The sequence below is a fragment of the Panthera pardus genome, unplaced genomic scaffold (genome assembly GCF_024362965.1).
Source record: "Panthera pardus isolate Hobbes unplaced genomic scaffold, ASM2436296v1 HiC_scaffold_15, whole genome shotgun sequence".
NCBI classification, from domain to species: domain Eukaryota; kingdom Metazoa; phylum Chordata; class Mammalia; order Carnivora; family Felidae; genus Panthera; species Panthera pardus.
In genome coordinates this window covers 29,745,015-29,763,787 of record NW_026526710.1, presented here as the reverse complement: position 1 = coordinate 29,763,787, position 18,773 = coordinate 29,745,015, and the positions used below count along the sequence as shown (strand labels likewise).

The following is an 18,773-nucleotide window of genomic DNA, read 5'->3' as shown; positions in this document are numbered from 1 at the left end:
TTTTTCTTTCTTTCTTTCCACCCTCATCTCCACCCTCTACAATTTTTGGTATTCCCAGTCCAAGGCCTCGTTGCTTTAATTTCTCTAGGGAATAAACTGTCTCATCTTCTACAGTTGTGGGAGAAGAGAGGCAGGGACCAATTTGGAGGCATAACTATTCTCAGAATAAGCTTGCTTCTGCCTTACTTGTTTGCCTGCAACTCCTGAGTCTTCCTAGAATTTTGTGGTGTCCACATATCTGCCTGTGAGGGAGACTGCTTACTCCGCCACATTGAACTTGTACGTTGAACTCATAGGTTCCTCCAAGGAACCTACATTGAACCTACATTGAACTCGTAGGTTCCTCCAAGATGGAGTTAGTGTTTCACTTTCTTGTTTTTCCTTATTGTTTTGTAGTGAGTTCTGAGAGAACTGGGGCAGAGGTGTCTTTTCTTCTGTCATCTTAGATTCATCTTGGTATCTCTAACAGCTAGTATAGTGTCTGGTACATAGAAGGTACTCCAGTGTTTTACGATTATCAGGTAAACGAGTTCTTACTGCATTATTCTCCCAAGATGGACAGTTTATGTCCTTGATAGTCATAATTTTTTAAACTTTGTTAGGGGAAAAAAGAAGCTTTGAATTATTTTAGGACGTTAAATGTAAGTTTATTTAATGTACAATGAAAGTAGAAAAGAGAAAACAAGTCCTTTAACCCCTAAATACATATATAAGCATTTAATTTAACATGGATACTAAATACACAAGTACACTTTTAGCATTGCCTAAAATAATGTGTGTGTGTATATGTGTGTTGTGTGTGTTTTACACATCACACAATGGTAACAGTGCCATTAATCTTTTTAAAAGATTTTTTTCACACCCAACCTGGAGATCAAGAGTCTCATGCTTTGGGGCACCTGGGTGGCTCAGTCAGTAAAGGGTCCAGCTTCGGCTCAGGTCATAATCTCACAATTTGTGAGTTCGAATCCCAAATCAGGCTCAGTGCTTGACAGTTCAGGGCCTGAAGCCTGCTTCAGATTCTGTGGCTCCCTCTCTCTGCCCCTCCCTGCTTGTTCTCTCTCTCTTTCTCAAAAATAAATAAATAGACACTTAAAAAAAAAAAGAGTCTCATGCTCCACCAACTGACCCAGCCAGGCACCTCCATTCATTTAGACACTAATATGAAGAGCCTCTTTTCTAGGAAAAGAGTTCTGTAATTCTTCTACTGAGAAAGAGTACTTATACACAGTCATATCTCTACAATTCTAGAAGCAACTGGTATGCTTCTGGGCTAGTTCCCACTTAAAAACATGTAATATTTACCCCTAAGGATTTAATAACTAGTTTTGAACCTTGAGTTCATAACCTAATTTAACCTTTCCTTTAAAATTCAGTTAATCTTGGGGTGCCTAGGTGGCTCAGTCATGTGGGTGTCTGACTCTTGATTTCAGCTCAGGTCATGTTCTCATGATCGTGGGTTCAAGTCCCGCAACAGGATGGTGCAGAGCCTGCTTGAGATTCTTTCTCCCTCTCTCTCTGCCCCTCTCCCCCAAATAAATAAATAAACTTAAAAAATTTAAAATAAAAATCAGTTAATCTTTCTGCTCTCTAGGAGAACATTTCCATATTCTAGTTCTTTTTGTACAGCAGTATTCTCTTCCTTACAGGCAGTTCTCTTCCACACTAGGCTCTTGTGATGTCCTCTGTAAACCTGTGGCCGCTTCTCTCTTCTTAACTGAAACACTCCCCATACTTTTCATGGGTGGGGCACAGGCCTCTGAGAGGACCCAAATTAGAGTGCAGCCTTCCCTTAGAGTCTCATTCTGTGGACCTTTAGCACATACTTTGTCTAGCAGGCTCTCTCCAGCAAGCTTGTATAAGAGAATTCGTTTCTCTTTCTGGATTTTCTATTAAGTTGCCTTAAGGGTAACCACCACAACTCATTTTCATCCTTGCTGTTCAACACATTCCTCAAATCCTGTGGTTTGAGTATCATAGATCCCTACCTACAGCTTTTGTTTTGTTTTGTTTTAGTGTTTGTTTTGTTTTTACTTTTCCAAATACACACAAAAATAGAGAGTGCAATGAACTTCTGTGTACCTGCTCCCCAGCTTTGGCAGCCATACTGGTTTCATCCATTCCTTCATCTGTCTGTATCTCTCACCCCTCACCTTTTTTTTGTTGGACTATTATGAAGTGATTTCACTACATCTCCAAAGTACCTTAGCTATTCATCGTAAAAACAAATTTTTTTCTTACACAATACAACGTCATTACCACATCTACAATAACCAGCAAATACTTCCTTAACACCTAATACCCAGTCCATATTCAGATTGCCCTAATTGACTAAATGTTGTTTATAGTTGTTTTAGTCGACTCAGGGTCCATAGTCCTCTTACTGTAGTAAGCTGTCGAGTTTCTTATGTTTCTAAACAGGTTTGTTATGTATTGTAAAATAATTCTTCCTTCCCTTATCATCACCTTTTAAAATTCTATTGACTGGAGTGCCTAGGTGGCTCAGTCAGTTAAACCTCCAACTCCTGATTTCAGCTCAGGTTGTGATCTCATGGTTCATGAATTCGAGCCCCACACTGGGCTCTGAACTGACAGTGTGAAGGCTGCTTGGGATTCTCTCTCTCCCCCTCTCTCTGCTCCTCCCCTACTCACTCACTCTGTCTCTCTCTCAAAAAATAAACTAAAACAACAAGAACAACAAAATTTTTTAAAATTCCATTGACTTGTTGAAGAAACTAGTGAGTTATGATGGAAAATATATCACATTTTGGATTTGACTGATTGCCTCTCATATTTATTTGACTTGTTTTTTTTGTCCTATTTCCTATAGATTGAAGATTAGATCTAAAGACTGATTAGATTCAGGCTCAGTTAAGGAGGGTGGAATACAGTGGTAAATTATACTCCATAATATCTGGTTGTCCTGCTTTTAGTGATGTTCAAAACAATTGGTGGGTTCAGATGGTGAAAATCTGATCCTTTTGTGGGAAGTTTTCCATCAGGCTTTCACTTTGTAGTTTCACCCTTCAAACTGATACAACCTTTGCCATTATCAGTTTCATTAAATAATGACCTTCTATTATTATCTTTCCTTCTGCATTTATTAGCTGGAATTATTCTGTATAGAACTTTCTTACATCTACTACAGTCCTTTGGTTACCCTGAAATAAAAGATATATAAGTGAAATGTGAAATAAATATGTGATTCTCCATCTTTGTTCATTTTTAGAGTATTGACTTCATGCGCTAGCAAATTCCAATAGCATTTAATACATTTTGGCTTTGCTTTTTGGTAGGTTTTGTAGGGATGGGGATGTTTTAAGTATCATTGTAAACTCATGACTTTTCTAATATGTTTAGTGTTTTAATCAGTTGCTGTCATTATTGTTTTTGCTCAAATTGTCTCATCTTTGATTAGTAGGAACCTCTTCAACTTGGTTCTTGAGTCCTTCTGATATGGTTTCTGTCCTTTTTGTTAGCTTCAGACAGGCTGTCCCAGGCTCATGTTATACATTCTCTGCCTCACTTATGGAATTAGCCATTTCCCTGGAGGTCTTTTGTTTCCAATAGAAGAAAATGGTAGGTAGAGACCACAGTCTTGGCAATAGGAGTACATGTTGCTATTACTAGCTTTTTACTAGTCCTTTTTCATGGGCAGAGCTAATAAATAGCTACAAGGGAAAACCTTTTTGAGTTTGTAGTAATATTGCCAATTCAAATTTAAGGTGACAGGATCTTCTTTTGATTTTACATCTGTAACTCTTCCACGCTGAGATTTTTGGTTTCTGACAACATTAATAGAATGACTTATAATACATCAACAAGACTATTAAGTGGCAGTTAAGATTGCTTTGTCCTTGCATATACACTGAGGATGTAAGCCCAAATACTGCCTTCCAAAGTCAGAGTAATTTTCTGTGAGTGGTTATGTGACCAATTTGATATAAAGTTAGGTTCATTTGCGTTAATTTGTTTTCAGTTTTTAGAGATTGTTTATTTTCTTTTTTTAAGGTTTATTTATTTATTTTAGACAGAGAGAGCAGAGAGAGGGAGAGAGAGAGAATCCTGAGCAGGCTCCACACTGTCAGCACAGACCTTGATGTGGGACTCGAACTCATGAACTGTGAGATCATGACCTGAGTCAGGGGTTTAACTGATTGAGCCACCCAGGTGCCTCTGTTTATTTCCTTTTTTGAATTTTTTTGTGCTTTGATTATGTAAAATATTTACACAATTAGAAAGACAAATATATATAACAGTGGCAAAACGGCTCATTTCCATCTCTGTCACCTCCACTCTATTCCTTCCCTCAACTATAGACAAGGTGACCACATAATTTTTTATCCAAATTAGGACAATATTTTTTAAAGTTTATTTTGAGAGAGAGAGAGAGAGAGAGAGAGAGAGAGAGAGAGAGAGAAGGAAGGAAAGAAAGAATCCCAAGCAGGGTCCTGTCAGTGCACAACCCTGTGCAGGGCTCAATTTCACCAATCCCAAGATCATGACCTGAGCTGAAATCAAGAGTCAGACACTTAACCAACTGAGCCACCCAGGCACCCTTCAATCAAAACCTAGAAACTAGGACATTTTTGAGAATTAAACTAGGGCAATAGGATAAACCTGAACTTGAATTGACTTGAATTGGCACAAGGAAATTGGGATGGATGGTTTCATCCTATCTATAACCATTTTTTAAAACCTTCATAGGCATTCATATTTTGTTAAGCAAAATATTCATTTGTTACATAAAACATTATGCTTCATGCTTTTTTCTTTCTATTTATTTATTTATTTTATTATTATTTTTTTTACATTTATTTTTTGAGAGACAGAGCACAAGTTGGGGAGGGGCAGAGAGAGAAGGAGACACAGAATCCAAAGCAGGCTCCAGGCTCCGAGCTGTCAACACAGAGCCTGATGCGGGGCTCGAACTCACAAACTGTGAGATCATGACCTGAGCTGAAGTCGGATGCTTAACCGACTGAGCCACCCTGGCGCCCCTCTTGTTTTTTCATTTTTTAAAAGTTTGTTTGTTTGTTTTGAAAAAGAGAGTGAGAATGAGAGAGCATGTGGGAAGAGCAGAGAGGGGGTTAGAGAGGGCATCCCTGCTGTCAGGGCAGAGCCCTATGTGGAGCTCGAACTCAGGAACCAACAGATCAAGCCCTGAGCCAAAATCAAGAGTCAGACACTTAGCCAAATAGCCATCCAGGCACCCCTGTTTTTTCATTTAATTGAATATCCTGGAACTTCTTTCATATTAATATTGTTTTGGCTACCTACATAGAACCCCAACATTTTATGTACTCATTTGTTGATAGATGGACATTGGGTTATTTCTAATCTTTTACCATTACAAACAACACTATAATGAATAATCTTGTCTAGTCAAGTCAATGTAATATTGCTAGATATTGTCAAATTCTCCTCCAAAAGAGCTGTAGCATTTGGTTTCTCATGAAGGCAATATAACAGAACACCTGTTCCCTTACAACATTACCAAAGGCTTATGTTGTCAAACTTTTGCTGCTATTGTTACCAAAGTTTTGGATTTTTGTTAATTTGATAGGTAAGAAATGGTATATTTTTAAAATTTCACTATCTCTTATTACCAGTGAGATTGAGCATCTATTCATATGCTTAAGGATGATTTATATTTATTTTTGTGTGCATTGTTTGTTCATATCTTTTGCCCATTTTGCTACTAGATTATTGGTATTTTTGTTCATTATTTAGAAGCTTAAAAATATATTAGGTATATAACCCCAACATCTGTGTTATAAATTTTAATTTTGTTTCACAGCTGATCATTTGTATTTTAACTTTCTTTGTTATTTTTTACCCTGAAAAGTTTTTTATTTTATGTTGTCAACTCTATCAGTGTTTGTTTCTAGATTTTGAGTCATAATCAGGATTTCCCTGTACTCCCAGATAATACTTGTATGGTTTTATTTGTTTATCTACATCTAGCTGTCTAATACATTTGGAATTCACCCTGGCTTATGTATGAACTATGGATCCAGTTTTTTCTTTTTCAAATAACTACCACTATTTATTTAAATATTATTTATAAAGGCATAAAGCTATTTAAAAGGCTCTCTCCCACTGATTTAAGATGCCACCTTTATCATATGCACTTTGCTTTATTTCTGGGTTTTCTCTGCTATGCCATCCATCTCTGTGTCTGTTCGTGCATCAAAACCACACTGTTTTGGGGCACCTGGCTGGCCCAGTCAGTAGCGCATATGACTCTTGGTGTTGTGAGTTTGAGCCTCATGTTGGGTGGAAAGATTACTTAAAAATAAAATCTTTAAAAAAATTGGAGAAAACCACATTGTTGTATTTATAGAGGCCTTGTACATATCTTAATATCTATTAAGGCTCGGCATCCATCTGTCGTTCTTCTACCCAGAGTATATTAATTTCAAGTGTACACGTGTACACATTACAGTTGATAAAAGGATTCTTTTCTTCCCTTTCGACGTGCAAGAGACTTCCCACACAGGCTTAGCTCTTGAAAACTGATTCTTGGGGTGCCTGGGTGGCTCAGTCGGTTGAGCGGCCGACTTCGGCTCAGATCACGATCTCGCAGTCCGTGAGTTCGAGCCCCACGTCGAGCTCTGTGCTGACAGCTCAGAGCCTGGAGCCTGCTTCCGATTCTGTGTCTCCCTCTCTCTAACCCTCCCCTGTTCATGCTCTGTCTCTCTCTGTCTCAAAAATAAACGTTAAAAAAAAAAAAAAAGAAAACTGATTCTCTCGAAAGTTATTTATATATTAAACACAAAGAATGCTGACTTCATTAATTAGGCTACTTTTTATTTTCCGTGAGTTTTTTTGTTTTTCGTTTTTTGTGTTTTTTTTGCCCTAAAGTACAGAAACAGACCATTGACAATATTAAGTTTTTGTGTAAATGAAATGCTCTATTTTATATTCTGGATTTGGCATTAGCCTGTACTTTTAGAATAATGCGCAGCAAAAACAAGCGGGCCTAACTATTGTTCTATAATTTCACATAAATGGAATCATACAGTATCACATAGTGGTTTAAAATGCATTTTAGAAAATTATTAAATGATGTGTAATATAATAGACTCTTAAACCTTAAAAGTAAAATTATCCTTTTTTTTTTTTTTCTTTTGCAAGCAAAAAGAGGTTTATTTGGGAATAGCAGAGAATTGCAATTTGGGACATGCAAGCTACAGCAAAACCATAGGCAAGTGTGGAGAACAAAGGAGAGGAACACTCTTGTCTGGAGGACAGGGAGGTGTTGGGGGTACTCTTGTAAACAAAAAGTCTGCTGGAGTAAACTAAGAGTTGAAAGTGCAGTGGCTTCTCACTGGCTGAGTTGAGACAGTCTCTCATTATCTGGGCCATTGCTGGGGGAGAAGAAAACCTTCCTCCTTCTGGGGTAGCAAAGTATAGGCTTCTTCTTATGGGGATTGCCATGGGCTGTAAGGAGTGGTTTGGTGTGAGAGCTCTCCTTTCTGGCCTCCTGACTAAAATGTGAAGTTTTCTTTTATTAATTTTCACACTCCTTTAAGAAATTTTAACTTTGAGCCGTGTTTGATGTGCATTTAAAAATTGAATTCATGGCCAATGTTAAATTATAAGAAAAAATGAGTAACTTTCACCAATGAAGAAAAAACATAGCAACCATCACCTTTTTCATTTTTGAACACTTTTTTTTAAGTTCATTTATTTATTTATTTTGAGAGAGAAAGACAAAGCACATAAGTAGGGGAGGGGCAGAGAGAGAGGGAGAGAGAGAGAATCCCAATTAGGCTCCATGCTATCAAAGCCTCCCACACGGGCCCAATCCCATAAATTGTGAGATCATGACCTCAGCCAAAATCAAGTTGGACACAGGGGCACCTGGGTAGCTCAGTTGGTTAAGTGTCAGACTTTGTCTCAGGTCATGGTTCATGGGCTCGAGCCCCGAGTTGGCTCTGTGCTGACAGCTCAGAGCCTGGAGCCTGCTTTGGATTCTGTGCTCTCTGCTTTGGATTCTTCCTCTCTCTGTCCCTCCCCAGTTCACACTCTGTGTGTCTCTCTCCCAAAAATAAACATTAAAAAGAAAAAAAAACAGTTGGATGCTTCACTGACCGAGCCACCCTGGTGCCCCTCTTTGAACACTTTAAACAAGTGAGATACTCAATATGTCTCATGGAACACTGGAATTCAGTGATGCACTGTTTTGATAATGTTGATTTGGAAACACTAGATTCTTTCTGTTACTGAGGCCACTTTCGGTACTTAATGAAAGTATTATATGCAAAACAAAACAAACAAACAAACAAAAAAACAGAGGATGCCTGCGTGGCTCAGTCAGTTAAGCGTCCAACTCTTGATTTCACCTCAGGTCATGATCTCAAAGTCTTGAGATACGGCTCCATGCTGGACAAAGAGCCTGCTTGGGATTCTCTCTCTCCTCTCTCTCTCTCTCTCCTTCTGCCCCTCTCCTCACAATCTTTCTCTCTCTCTCAAAAAAAACAAAAACAAAAACAAAATTATATGTTCCAAGACGAGGCTGGGAAGCCTGCTGAAAAACTGCTTACCAACAAAAACTTGTTGAAAGATAAATGCCACACTATTTCAGAGATACCACATCTCACCCAGGTGAGAGAAAAGCCTAAGAGAACTGCAAAAGAAGGTGGGACCTGTTAGGTAAGAGGCAGCACCTGCAAAACCCAGGAAAACAAGATTAGACAGCTATGCACTTGATACTTGGAACACAACCTTGAGCCTTAAGATAGGTTCTGCCACCCTGTAGATCACATGTTTCTTCTGTAATTCTCCTTTATTTGCCTTATGAATTCCTTGAACTCTGACTTTGAATTCACGGCCACAGTTCTAGTACTAACTTCACTGGGTCTTGGCCTCTCCCTTTTGGGGCATCCACGCTTTTTGTTATGACTGTGCCTTTTTTTATTTAAAAAATTTTTTTAATGTTTATTTTTGAGAGAGGGAAGGAGAGAGAAACAGAGTGCAGGTGGGGGGAGGGCAGAGAGAGAGAGAAGATCTAGAAACCAAAGCAGGCTCCAGGCTCTGGGCTGTCAGTGCAGGGCTTAACATGGGGCTTGAACCCACAGACTGCAAGATCATGATCTGAGCCCAAGTCGGAGACTTAACCAAGTGAGCCAGCCCAGCACCCATAGCTGTGACTTTTGTAGCTCAGATCAGATCTAGGTGTACTCATTGGCTACCACACAGATTTCTCTTTTGCTTCATACCAGCATGTTACTTTCTAATATTAAAGAACATATATGTGCTAAGAGTTCAACCAAAATACTAGTATAGGAAATTGGGGTTTTTTAGTTTTTTTTGTTCATTTGTTTTGAGAGACAGAGTGTAGGAGCGGCTGAGAAAGAGAGGGAGAGAGAGAATCCCAAGCAGGCTCCATGCCGTTAGCATGGAGTCTGATGCTCAATTTCACAAACCATGAGATCATGACCTAAGTTGAAACCAAGAGTCGGATGCTTAACCTACTGAGCTACCTAGGTACCCCATTTTTAGTTATTTTTAGGTATGGTCAAATTATATTCCTAGTTCAGGAAGACATGAATAAAGTTAGAGTACAGCACAAAGTGCCTTGGGTGAAAATAAATGACTTTAGGTCCCTACCCTATGTTATCGTGTTTTTGTTTTAATTTTTATTTACTTACTTTTTATTGAGGCGTAGTTGGTGCACAGTGTTACATTAGTTTCAAGTGTACAAATAGTGATTTGACAACTTTGTACATTAAGCTCTGCTCCCCACAGGTGTAGCTACCATCTGTCACCATACAGTGCTATTAAAATACCATTGACTATATTTCCTATGCTGTATCATTCGTCCTTTTGTGACATGTTCATTCGATAACTGGAAGCCTGTACCTACCACTCCCCTTCCCCCATTTTTGCCCATCCCTCCGTCCTCCTCCCTTCTGGTAACCATCAGTTTGTTCTATGTGTTTATGAGTCTGTTGTTGATTTTTTTTGTCTGTTTGTTTGATTTTTAGATTCCACATATAAGTGAAATCATATGGTATTTGTCTTTCTCTGACTTATTTTACTTAGCATAATAACATCTAGGTCCAACCATGTTGCAATTCATTTTTATGGCTAATATTCCATTGTGTATGTGTAGTACTCTTCTTCATCCATTCACCTACCAGTAGAAACTTGGGTTGCTTCTATATTGTGCCTATTGTAAATAATGCTGCAATAAACATAGGGGTGCACGGGTCTTTTTGAATTAGTGTTTTCATTTTCTTTGATCCAGTAAGTGGGATTACTGGATCATATAGCATTTCTAATTTTAATTTTTTTAGTAACCTCCATACTGTTTCCAACAGTGGCTGCATCAATTTACATTCCCAGCAACAGTGCATGAAGGTTCCCTTTTCTCCACATCCTTGCCAATACTTGTTATTTCTTGTCTTTTTTTTTAAATTTACTTATTGTCTTTATTTATTTATTTTGAGAGAGAGAGAGAGAGAGAGAGAGAGAGAGCATGCACGTGCAAGCAGGAGAGGGGCAGAGAGAGAGGGAGAGAGAGACATAATGTGACGTGGGGCTTGATCTCATGAACCATGAGATCATAACCTGAGCCGAAATCAAGAGTCAAATGCTTAACTGACTGAGCCACACAGGTGCCCCTTTTGTCTTTTTTTTTTTTAAACACCTTGCTCTTTTTTTTTTTTTAATTTTTTTTTGAATGTTTATTATTTATTTTTGAGAGACAGACACAGAGCATGAGGAAGGGAGGGGCAGAGAGAGAGGGAGACACAGAAGCTGAAGCAGGCTCCAGGCTCTGAGCTGTCAGCACACAGCCCGACGTGGGGCTCGAACTCACGAACTATGAGATCATGACCTCAGCTGAAGTCGAACACTTAACCAACTGAACTACTCAGGTGCCCCTTGTCTTTTTGATAGTAGCCATTCTGACTAGTGGGAAGTGATATCTCATTGTGGTTTTCATTTCCATTTCCCTCATGATTAGTGATGTTCAGCATCTTTTCTTGTGTCTTGGCCATTTGTATGTCTTCTTTGGAAAAATGTCTCTTCAAGTCCTCTGCCCATTTTTAAACTGGATTATTTGTTTTTTAGGTGTTGAGTTGTATAAGTTCTTTATATATTTTGGATATTAACCCCTTATCAGTTATATTATTTATATATCTTCTCCCATTCACTAGGTTGCCTTTTTGTTGATGGCTTCCTTTGCTGGGTAAGATCTTTTTATTTTGGTGTAGTCCCACTAGTTTGTTTTTGCTTTCGTCTCCCTTGCCTCAGGAGACGTATCTAGAAAAATGTTGCTAAGGGAAACATGTCCAGGAGATTATTGTCTGTGTTTTCTTCTAGGAGCTTTCTGGTTTCAGGTCTCACACATAGATCTTTCACCCATTTTGAGTTTATTTTTGTATATTTTGTGAGGAAGCTAACCAGTTTCATTCTTTTGCGTGTAGCTCTCCAGTTTTCCCAGCACTGTTTATTGAAGAAACTTTTCTTTTCTCCATTTATATTCTTGCCTCCTTTGCTTATAGATCAATTGACATATAGATGTGGGCTCTCTATTCTGTTTCACTGAGCTATGCATCTATTTTTGTGTCAGTTTCATACTGTTCTGATTACTACAGCTTTGTAGTATGTTTTGAAATCTGGGATTGTGATACTTCCAGCTTTGTTCTTCTTTCTCAAGATTGTTTTGGCTCTTTGAAGTCTTTTGTGGTTCCATACAAATTTTAAGATTGTCTGTTCTAGTTTTGTGAAAAATACTATTGGTATTTTGTTAGGGATTGCATTGAATCTGTATATTGCTTTGGGTAGTATGGACATTTTAACAATATTAATTCTTCCAACCATGGTTTATTTTTCCATTTATTTGTGTTTTCTTCAATGTCTTTCATCACTGTTTTACAGTTTTCAGAGTGCGGGTCTTTAATCTTCCTGGTTAAGTTAATTCCTTGGTATTTTATTCTTTTTGATGCAACTGTAAAGGGAATTGTTTTCTTAATTTCTCTTTCTGCTTTATCATTATTAGTGTATAGAAATGCAACAGATTTCTATGTGTTAATTTTGTATCCTACAGTAAACACTTATTTTTAAATCCTTACTGACAAATATGATTTTCCATTTTATGGAAAATTTCCATTTTCCATTTCCTTTTAAAATATTCAGAGTATTTAAGAAAACAATGCATATTATTTAGATACATCATGGTTTCCATCAAATCCAACCATTTTAAGTGTTGCATTTGATTTAATACATATGCCAGAATTGATATGTCAAGGAACATAGGCTTTTTTTTACTTGGTTTTATTTTGCTTAATGATGTTTGATTGGCTCTGATGTTTATAATTGTTACCCAACAAGTACTTAAGGACACTGAAGACTAAAGTCATATGTGCCTATTCAGAGTTCACTTTTAAAGCTGATTTATTGATTTAGAAAGTAATAAGTAACAAAACTGAGTTTAATTTATCCATGTGACAAATAGCCCAGGGGCTAATTCCAAAATGATTCCAGTCACAATTTTCTGTTAGTAATTAGTAGCTGCTTACTTAGAGTGAATTTTCTTCAAAGATGGTCATTAAATATCCTTGTCTTTCCTTTCAACGCACTGTAATCTGTTACATATATCAAATATGAGTCATGGAATAATAACATTCAGGAACAAGTTCAATTACCTTTTTTTCCAAAATAAAGCTATGTTAGGTAATTGTTTTTTATTTAAGTTTTTTTTTTCATAGCTATACCTTTTTTTCTAAATTAACCTTTAAAAGAAAAGGATTCTCTTTTGTGATACCCATTGGACTATTATTTTTAGAAATGATAATTGGTCTCACATTGCTAGACCAAATTGCTTATTATTTAAAATTCCCTTCAGTTGTCATAAAAGCAGGTTTGGGAATTGCATTATGAAGTTATTTTGCTTTTGTATTTGTATATGAGCCCCAGACAAAGCAAGGGGTCTGCTTTCATTTAAACGATTTTTAAAGTCACTCATGGGCATAGTTCACCTTCCTTATCCAAGAAAGAACTTTTGAGTTTGTTTGTAGTATATGTCCTATATATCTTCTGCCTTTTAAAAATATCTTTTACAAAAATTTTTTAAGTGTATTTATTTTGATGATGAGGTTTAGTGGGGTTCATGGGGTCCAGAGCTGATGACCAAGATAGAATTCTTGAAGACATCTTTGATGCAAAAAGGTGATTTTATTGAAGCATGGGAACAGGATCCATGGGCAGGAAGAGCTGCCCCAGACCTTGAGGAGAGACTGCTTATATACTATGGAGTTGGTGGGAGGTCAAGTCCAGGGGAAGTTTCCAGTGAGATTTTCATATGCTAAAGAAGACGCACAGGATAGTGGAGCTCTAGCTATTGTCAAGTGATAGTTGTTTTCCCTCTAGCAAAGCATTAGCATTAAGACAGTAGGGAGTTCCTGGAGAAAAGTTTTACTCTGCCAGCCTCAAGTATTTGTCAGTGGGCTACAGGTTACAAGGAAATTTAATTCTATCTGCCATTTCCTTCTGCCTTTGATTCCCACATCACTATGGAGGAGTGATGGAGACTTATGTCCTGCAGGTCTATGATCTCTATCAGTTAACCATTTGTTTTTTCCCTTTCCTGTGTTCTTGGGCAGCCAGGAGTCCCCAAGGAATATCACACATATCTCATCTAGGTGGGGGGTTGGGGGGTGGGGTGGGAGTGTCAGCTTGCCTTTTGTTCCCTCATCACTGAGAAAGAGAGAGAACATGAGCAGGGGAGGGGCAGAGAGAGAGAATCGCAAGCAGGCTCCACACTGTCAACACAGAGCCCAGCACGTGGTTGGATCTCACCAACAATGAGATTGTGATCTGAGTCCAAATCAATAGTCAGACGCTTAACCAACTGAGCCCCCCAAGGGCCCCTAAAAAGACGTCTTAAAAGGGTATCCTGCTCCAGTACAATGAGCACACTTTGCACTCAGATTTTGGTTTCTAATATCATTCTCCAATAAGAGAATAGGGAGCCAGACTCCTTGGAGAAACAAACAGCTGGTTCTAATACTGAGGCAGGAAATAAAGAAGATAAGCCTGGAACATACTATAGTGCCAAAAGATAAGGAAGTGCTAAAAAAAAAAAAAAAAGATACCCATATTGATTGATGTGTGAGTGTCCTGGTGGCTAAAAATAAGCAACAAAATAAAGTAATACTGGATCATAACTAACAGTATAAAATAAGTATTCATGAGTCTACACTGATATAAATATTTGATTAAATAAGTTAATTAGTGGAAGAGAAGAGACAGATCTCCAAGGCAGAATTCAAAATAACTATGTAGATGGTCTGCCCTCGAGAAGCCGGAGCAGAACTGCACCCTGCGTAGGTTTGGGCTGCTCATGGTCACTTCCCTCTAAATGGTGTGGTGGCAGGTGGGGGAGAGTAACTTTGCAGTGGAGAAATCTTACACTATTTCAGCCAGGTGGTCAAGGTCAGCATCAGAAGCCATAAATCTTGTTGGTAGTGTGTAGCTTTGATTTAATTTGACGAAAATAGCACTTTACCTCCGTAGCCTTCCTCCCAATAGCCCATAACCTGACTCTTATTGTGAGAAGAACATTAGACAAATTCTAAAAGTGGGGTGTTCTACAAAATACCTGCCTAGTACTACTCAAAACTGTCAAAGTCCTTAAAAACTAGTAAAATTGAGAAACTACCACAGCCAGGAGGAGCCTAAAGAGACATAATGGCTAAACACAGTGTGACATCCTAAAAGGGATCTTGGAACAGGAAAAGGATATTAGGTAAATACTATAGAAATCTGAAAAAAGTATGGACTTTATTTAATAATAATGTATCAATATTGGTTCATTAATTTTAACAAAAGTACCATACTATATACGATGCTAATAATAGGGGACACTAAGTGTAGGGGTATTAGTTATACTCTGTACTGTCTTTTCAATTTTTCCATAAAACTGTTCTGAAAAAGTCTGTTAAGAGAAAGCGACTCTGGGAAGAGTGTGTCTCAACCAGCACTTGGATTCAGCTGCTTCATTTCCAACATGGAAGAAACTTACATCAATTCCCTGGACCCTGAGAAGCTATTATAATTCCCCTATGATAAAAACCACCAGATCAGGGCCTGCAGTGCAGAAATAATCTTCCTGTGCAGAAATAATCATCTTGATGTCGCAAACAAATTGGCTACTTGTCCCTTCAGAAATAATCATCTTACCAAGTGCAGAAATAATCATCCTGATGTCGCAAACAAATTGGCTACTTGTCCCTTCAATGCTCGCCACCGGTTCCTCAGGCCAAAATCAGCCACTATATATCAAGCTGTGACGATAAAAGTCGTATTGAGCAGGATGTTGTCAACCAAACCAGGAACCTTGGACAAGAGACTCTGGCCGAGAGCACCTGGCAGTGCCCCTCCTTGCAATGAAGACTGGGATAAAGATCTGTGGGAACAGACCAGCACCCCATTTGTCTGGGGCACAGCCAACTACTGTGGCAGCAACAGCCCTGCAAGCAACATAGTTATGGAATATAAGAGTAACCTGGCTTCAGGCATGTGTATTCCCAAGTCTCTGCTGTATGTTCTGCCATGGAAAAACAATGGAAATGAACAGTAACTGAATATCTATTTCATCAAATGCCAGACCCTAGAATACTCTTGCTTCTTCCTGCTACCAATGGGTTCTTCATTTTTTTCCCTCCTAATCTAATTATAGAAAGGTAAATTGTGACTTTCAAACTGACAAGTACCTTTTTCTGTTTTCCTCCCTGCTTTGACTTTAATTCATTTGATGCAGGAAAGAACCCTGAAACTCAGAAGAACTATTTCAAATAAAGCATCAACATAGATTAAAAAAAAAAGTCTGTTAAAAAATAGGTTACAGAGGAAAATAGCATGGACAATATGATCTTATGTAAATTTTATTCATGCATCTAATTATCAAAATAAAGAGACTTTATTCATGTCAACATAAAGAAACCTTAGGATTTTTGTTGGACATACACTAAATTTACAGATACATTTTTGGAGTGTTGATATAGCTTTTTTTTTTAAGTTTATTTATTTGTTTTGAGAGAGAGAGAAAGAATGCATGCAGGAGAGGGGCAGAGAGAGAGGGAGAGAGAGAATTCCAAGTAGGCTCCACACTGTCAGTGCAGAGCCCAATGCGGGGCTCAATCCCATGAACCATGAGATCATGACCTGAGTCAAAATCAAGAGTTGGATGCTTAATCGACCGAGCCACCCAGATGCCCCAGAGTGTTAATATAGTTTTAATGTTGAATCTTCCTACCCATAAGAATGGTATTGCTTTCGACTTAATATCTTTCTGTCTTTAATGTCTTTCAATAAAGATTTATTGTTAAAACAAAAAAAAATTATCCCTCCCACCCCACCTCCTCCGCTCCCCCTCCTGTTTCCCGCTTCCCCTCCTCCTCTTCCTCCTCTTCGTAACCATCCTCCTTCTCTCCCTGCTCCTAGCCACGGTTATGCTTTTGACCCAAGTGACAGCCTACTGTATTCCTAAGGCAAAGTACCAGTGGCGGGGAGAGGGACTGACTTCTCTCTGTAGCCTTACACCTCTCCTTCTCAAAGTCCTTCCACAAAGATGTCTCAGGCCCTCTGATGTGCCAGCAAGTCGGAGACACGGCTGGGTGCTAGCACCAAGGGCTACCTAGCCTGGTGGGCTGGGACCCCGGCAGCATTCCTGGTTGTTGAGGAAGTTGCATGTTAAAGTGGCGTCACCTTTGACCACCTTCCCTATTGTCTCAAGGTCATGCATTCACACTTTCTCCAGCGTGGTTTTACAGTCGCGCAATGTATTCCTTTAACCTTAATGAGAAGGTGACACTTTTGGAGCATGTAATTACAGAAAGAGGTGTCCTTCCTTTTCTCCCCATCCCCTGCTCACTAGACCAAAAAGAAAAAAAAAAAAATTAAGTTTAAAATGTTTATCAGTGAATTAAACAAATGACAGTAGTTTTGTTGATATTGTAAAATTTGGAGAGATCAGATGAGATTCTGCTGTTGAATGAATTAATTATAGTTAATTAGTGCATCTTTAGTTCAAGATGTCTTGATTCTTAGACCATGCATTCCATATATACTATATGACTCCCTAAAGAGTTTTGTCTAGTGGAACACTTCTTAATTCTTTTTTAAAAAGTCAGTGTAGCAGTGTCCAAATTGGATTACTAGTCAGCCAAGGAATACTTTCTAAAAAACTAATAGCTAATGCTTATATAACATCTGTATATGTCGAGTACTTTCCATATATTAATTTGGTCCTTACAACAAACCTAAGGAGTATGAGAATGTTATTATCCTTCATCTGTTTGACAGATGTTTCCTTGAGGAAACATCTGAGAGTTTAAATGACCTCCCTAAGGTTAGACAACTAGTCTGAAAGAAAGCTGGGACTCAAGCCTGGTAGTCTGGTTTTCAAGTCCATGCTCTGTGACCTGTTCTGCTGTACTACTTCTTGTATGTTATGCATTATATGTTACTCGGCTTCTTGTGAAGACGAAGGCAAAGCTGGTGTCCTTCTAAAATCGTATAACACAGTAGCTTTCATTTGTAGCCATTATAACTGTCACTTTTAAGCTAGTATATGATGTTGGACTTAATAGTTATTTACAACTATTAATTTTTCATGATCTCTGTAGATAATTGGGCTTGGGCATAAAGCTGTATTCTGTGAACTCCAAATTTTCTCTTGGATTTAGCCAGACCATCTGAGAACTGCATACTTAGACTACATTGTTATGGCCCTTCCTAATGTTGTCTCTGCCCTACTAGGCAATATGTGTTGAGTCTGCACTGAAAGGCATCATATCGCTATGACAACTCGTGAGAGGACAAATGGTGGTGGGATTTTTATGTTTATGAAAACAGGGCATGAGTTCTAAAAGATTAAGGAAAGCTGCTCTAGACAACACATGTCCCTGTTTCTCAGTTTCAGTCACTATTTGTGGCCTTTTTGGCCTCTATGCTGACAGCTGAGAGCCTGGAGCCTGTTTTGGATTCTGTGTCTCCCCCTCTCTCTCTGCCCCTTCCCCACTCGCGCTCTCTGTCTCTCAAAAATAAATAAAAGTTAAAAAAATCGGGGTGCCTGGGTGGCTCGATCGGTTGAGCGTCCGACTTCGGCTCAGGTCATGATCTCACAGCTCGTGAGTTAGAGCCCCGCGTCAGGCTCTGTGCTGACGGCTCAGAGCCTAGAGCCTGCTTCGGATTCTGTGTCTCCCTCTCTCTCTCTGCCCCTTCCCTGCTCATGCTCTGTCTCTCTCTGTCAAAAATAAATAAACATTTTTTAAAAATTTTTTAAAAATTTAAAAAATAAGCTATTTCCTCAAGACGGGCATTGCACTTAAGTATGCAGCAAGTATTTTTTGCATGTTTCCCAGTTCATCACACAGAATATTAAAAAGTCATGTATTCAAGGATCTCTACTTAATGAAACTAATAATTTTTATTTGCTCCATTAAACATTGTCTTAAGTGAAATGAGCCTTTAAAAACAAACTAAAACTGTATTTGGTGGTGAAGAACACAATGACTACTGATAACAGTTTGGTACCACTGCCTTGATTCAAGCTAAGTTGCCAAATGTTCTGCTCATCATTACTTTTGTGTCATCAGTGCCGACGTCAGACCTGTGAAACAAACGAACGAAGTCTTATGAAAATTACTTTGACTGTATGATTCCTCTGAAAGGATCCTGGAGACTCCACAAAGTTCTTAGACTGTTCTTTGGGAACTGCTATTCAAATCTATCCTTTTTTTAAAATCTGAAAT

The 18,773-nt window shown here is 38.4% G+C and overlaps 1 protein-coding gene and 1 pseudogene across 2 annotated transcripts in view; both read left to right on the top strand.

Moving 5' to 3' along the window:
* Positions 1-18,773, top strand: part of TWSG1 (twisted gastrulation BMP signaling modulator 1) — a 71,970-nt gene that overhangs the window by 37,899 nt on the left and 15,298 nt on the right. The gene's annotated exons all lie outside the window — the stretch shown is intronic.
* Positions 13,701-16,782, top strand: LOC109248637 (gametocyte-specific factor 1-like; annotated as a pseudogene).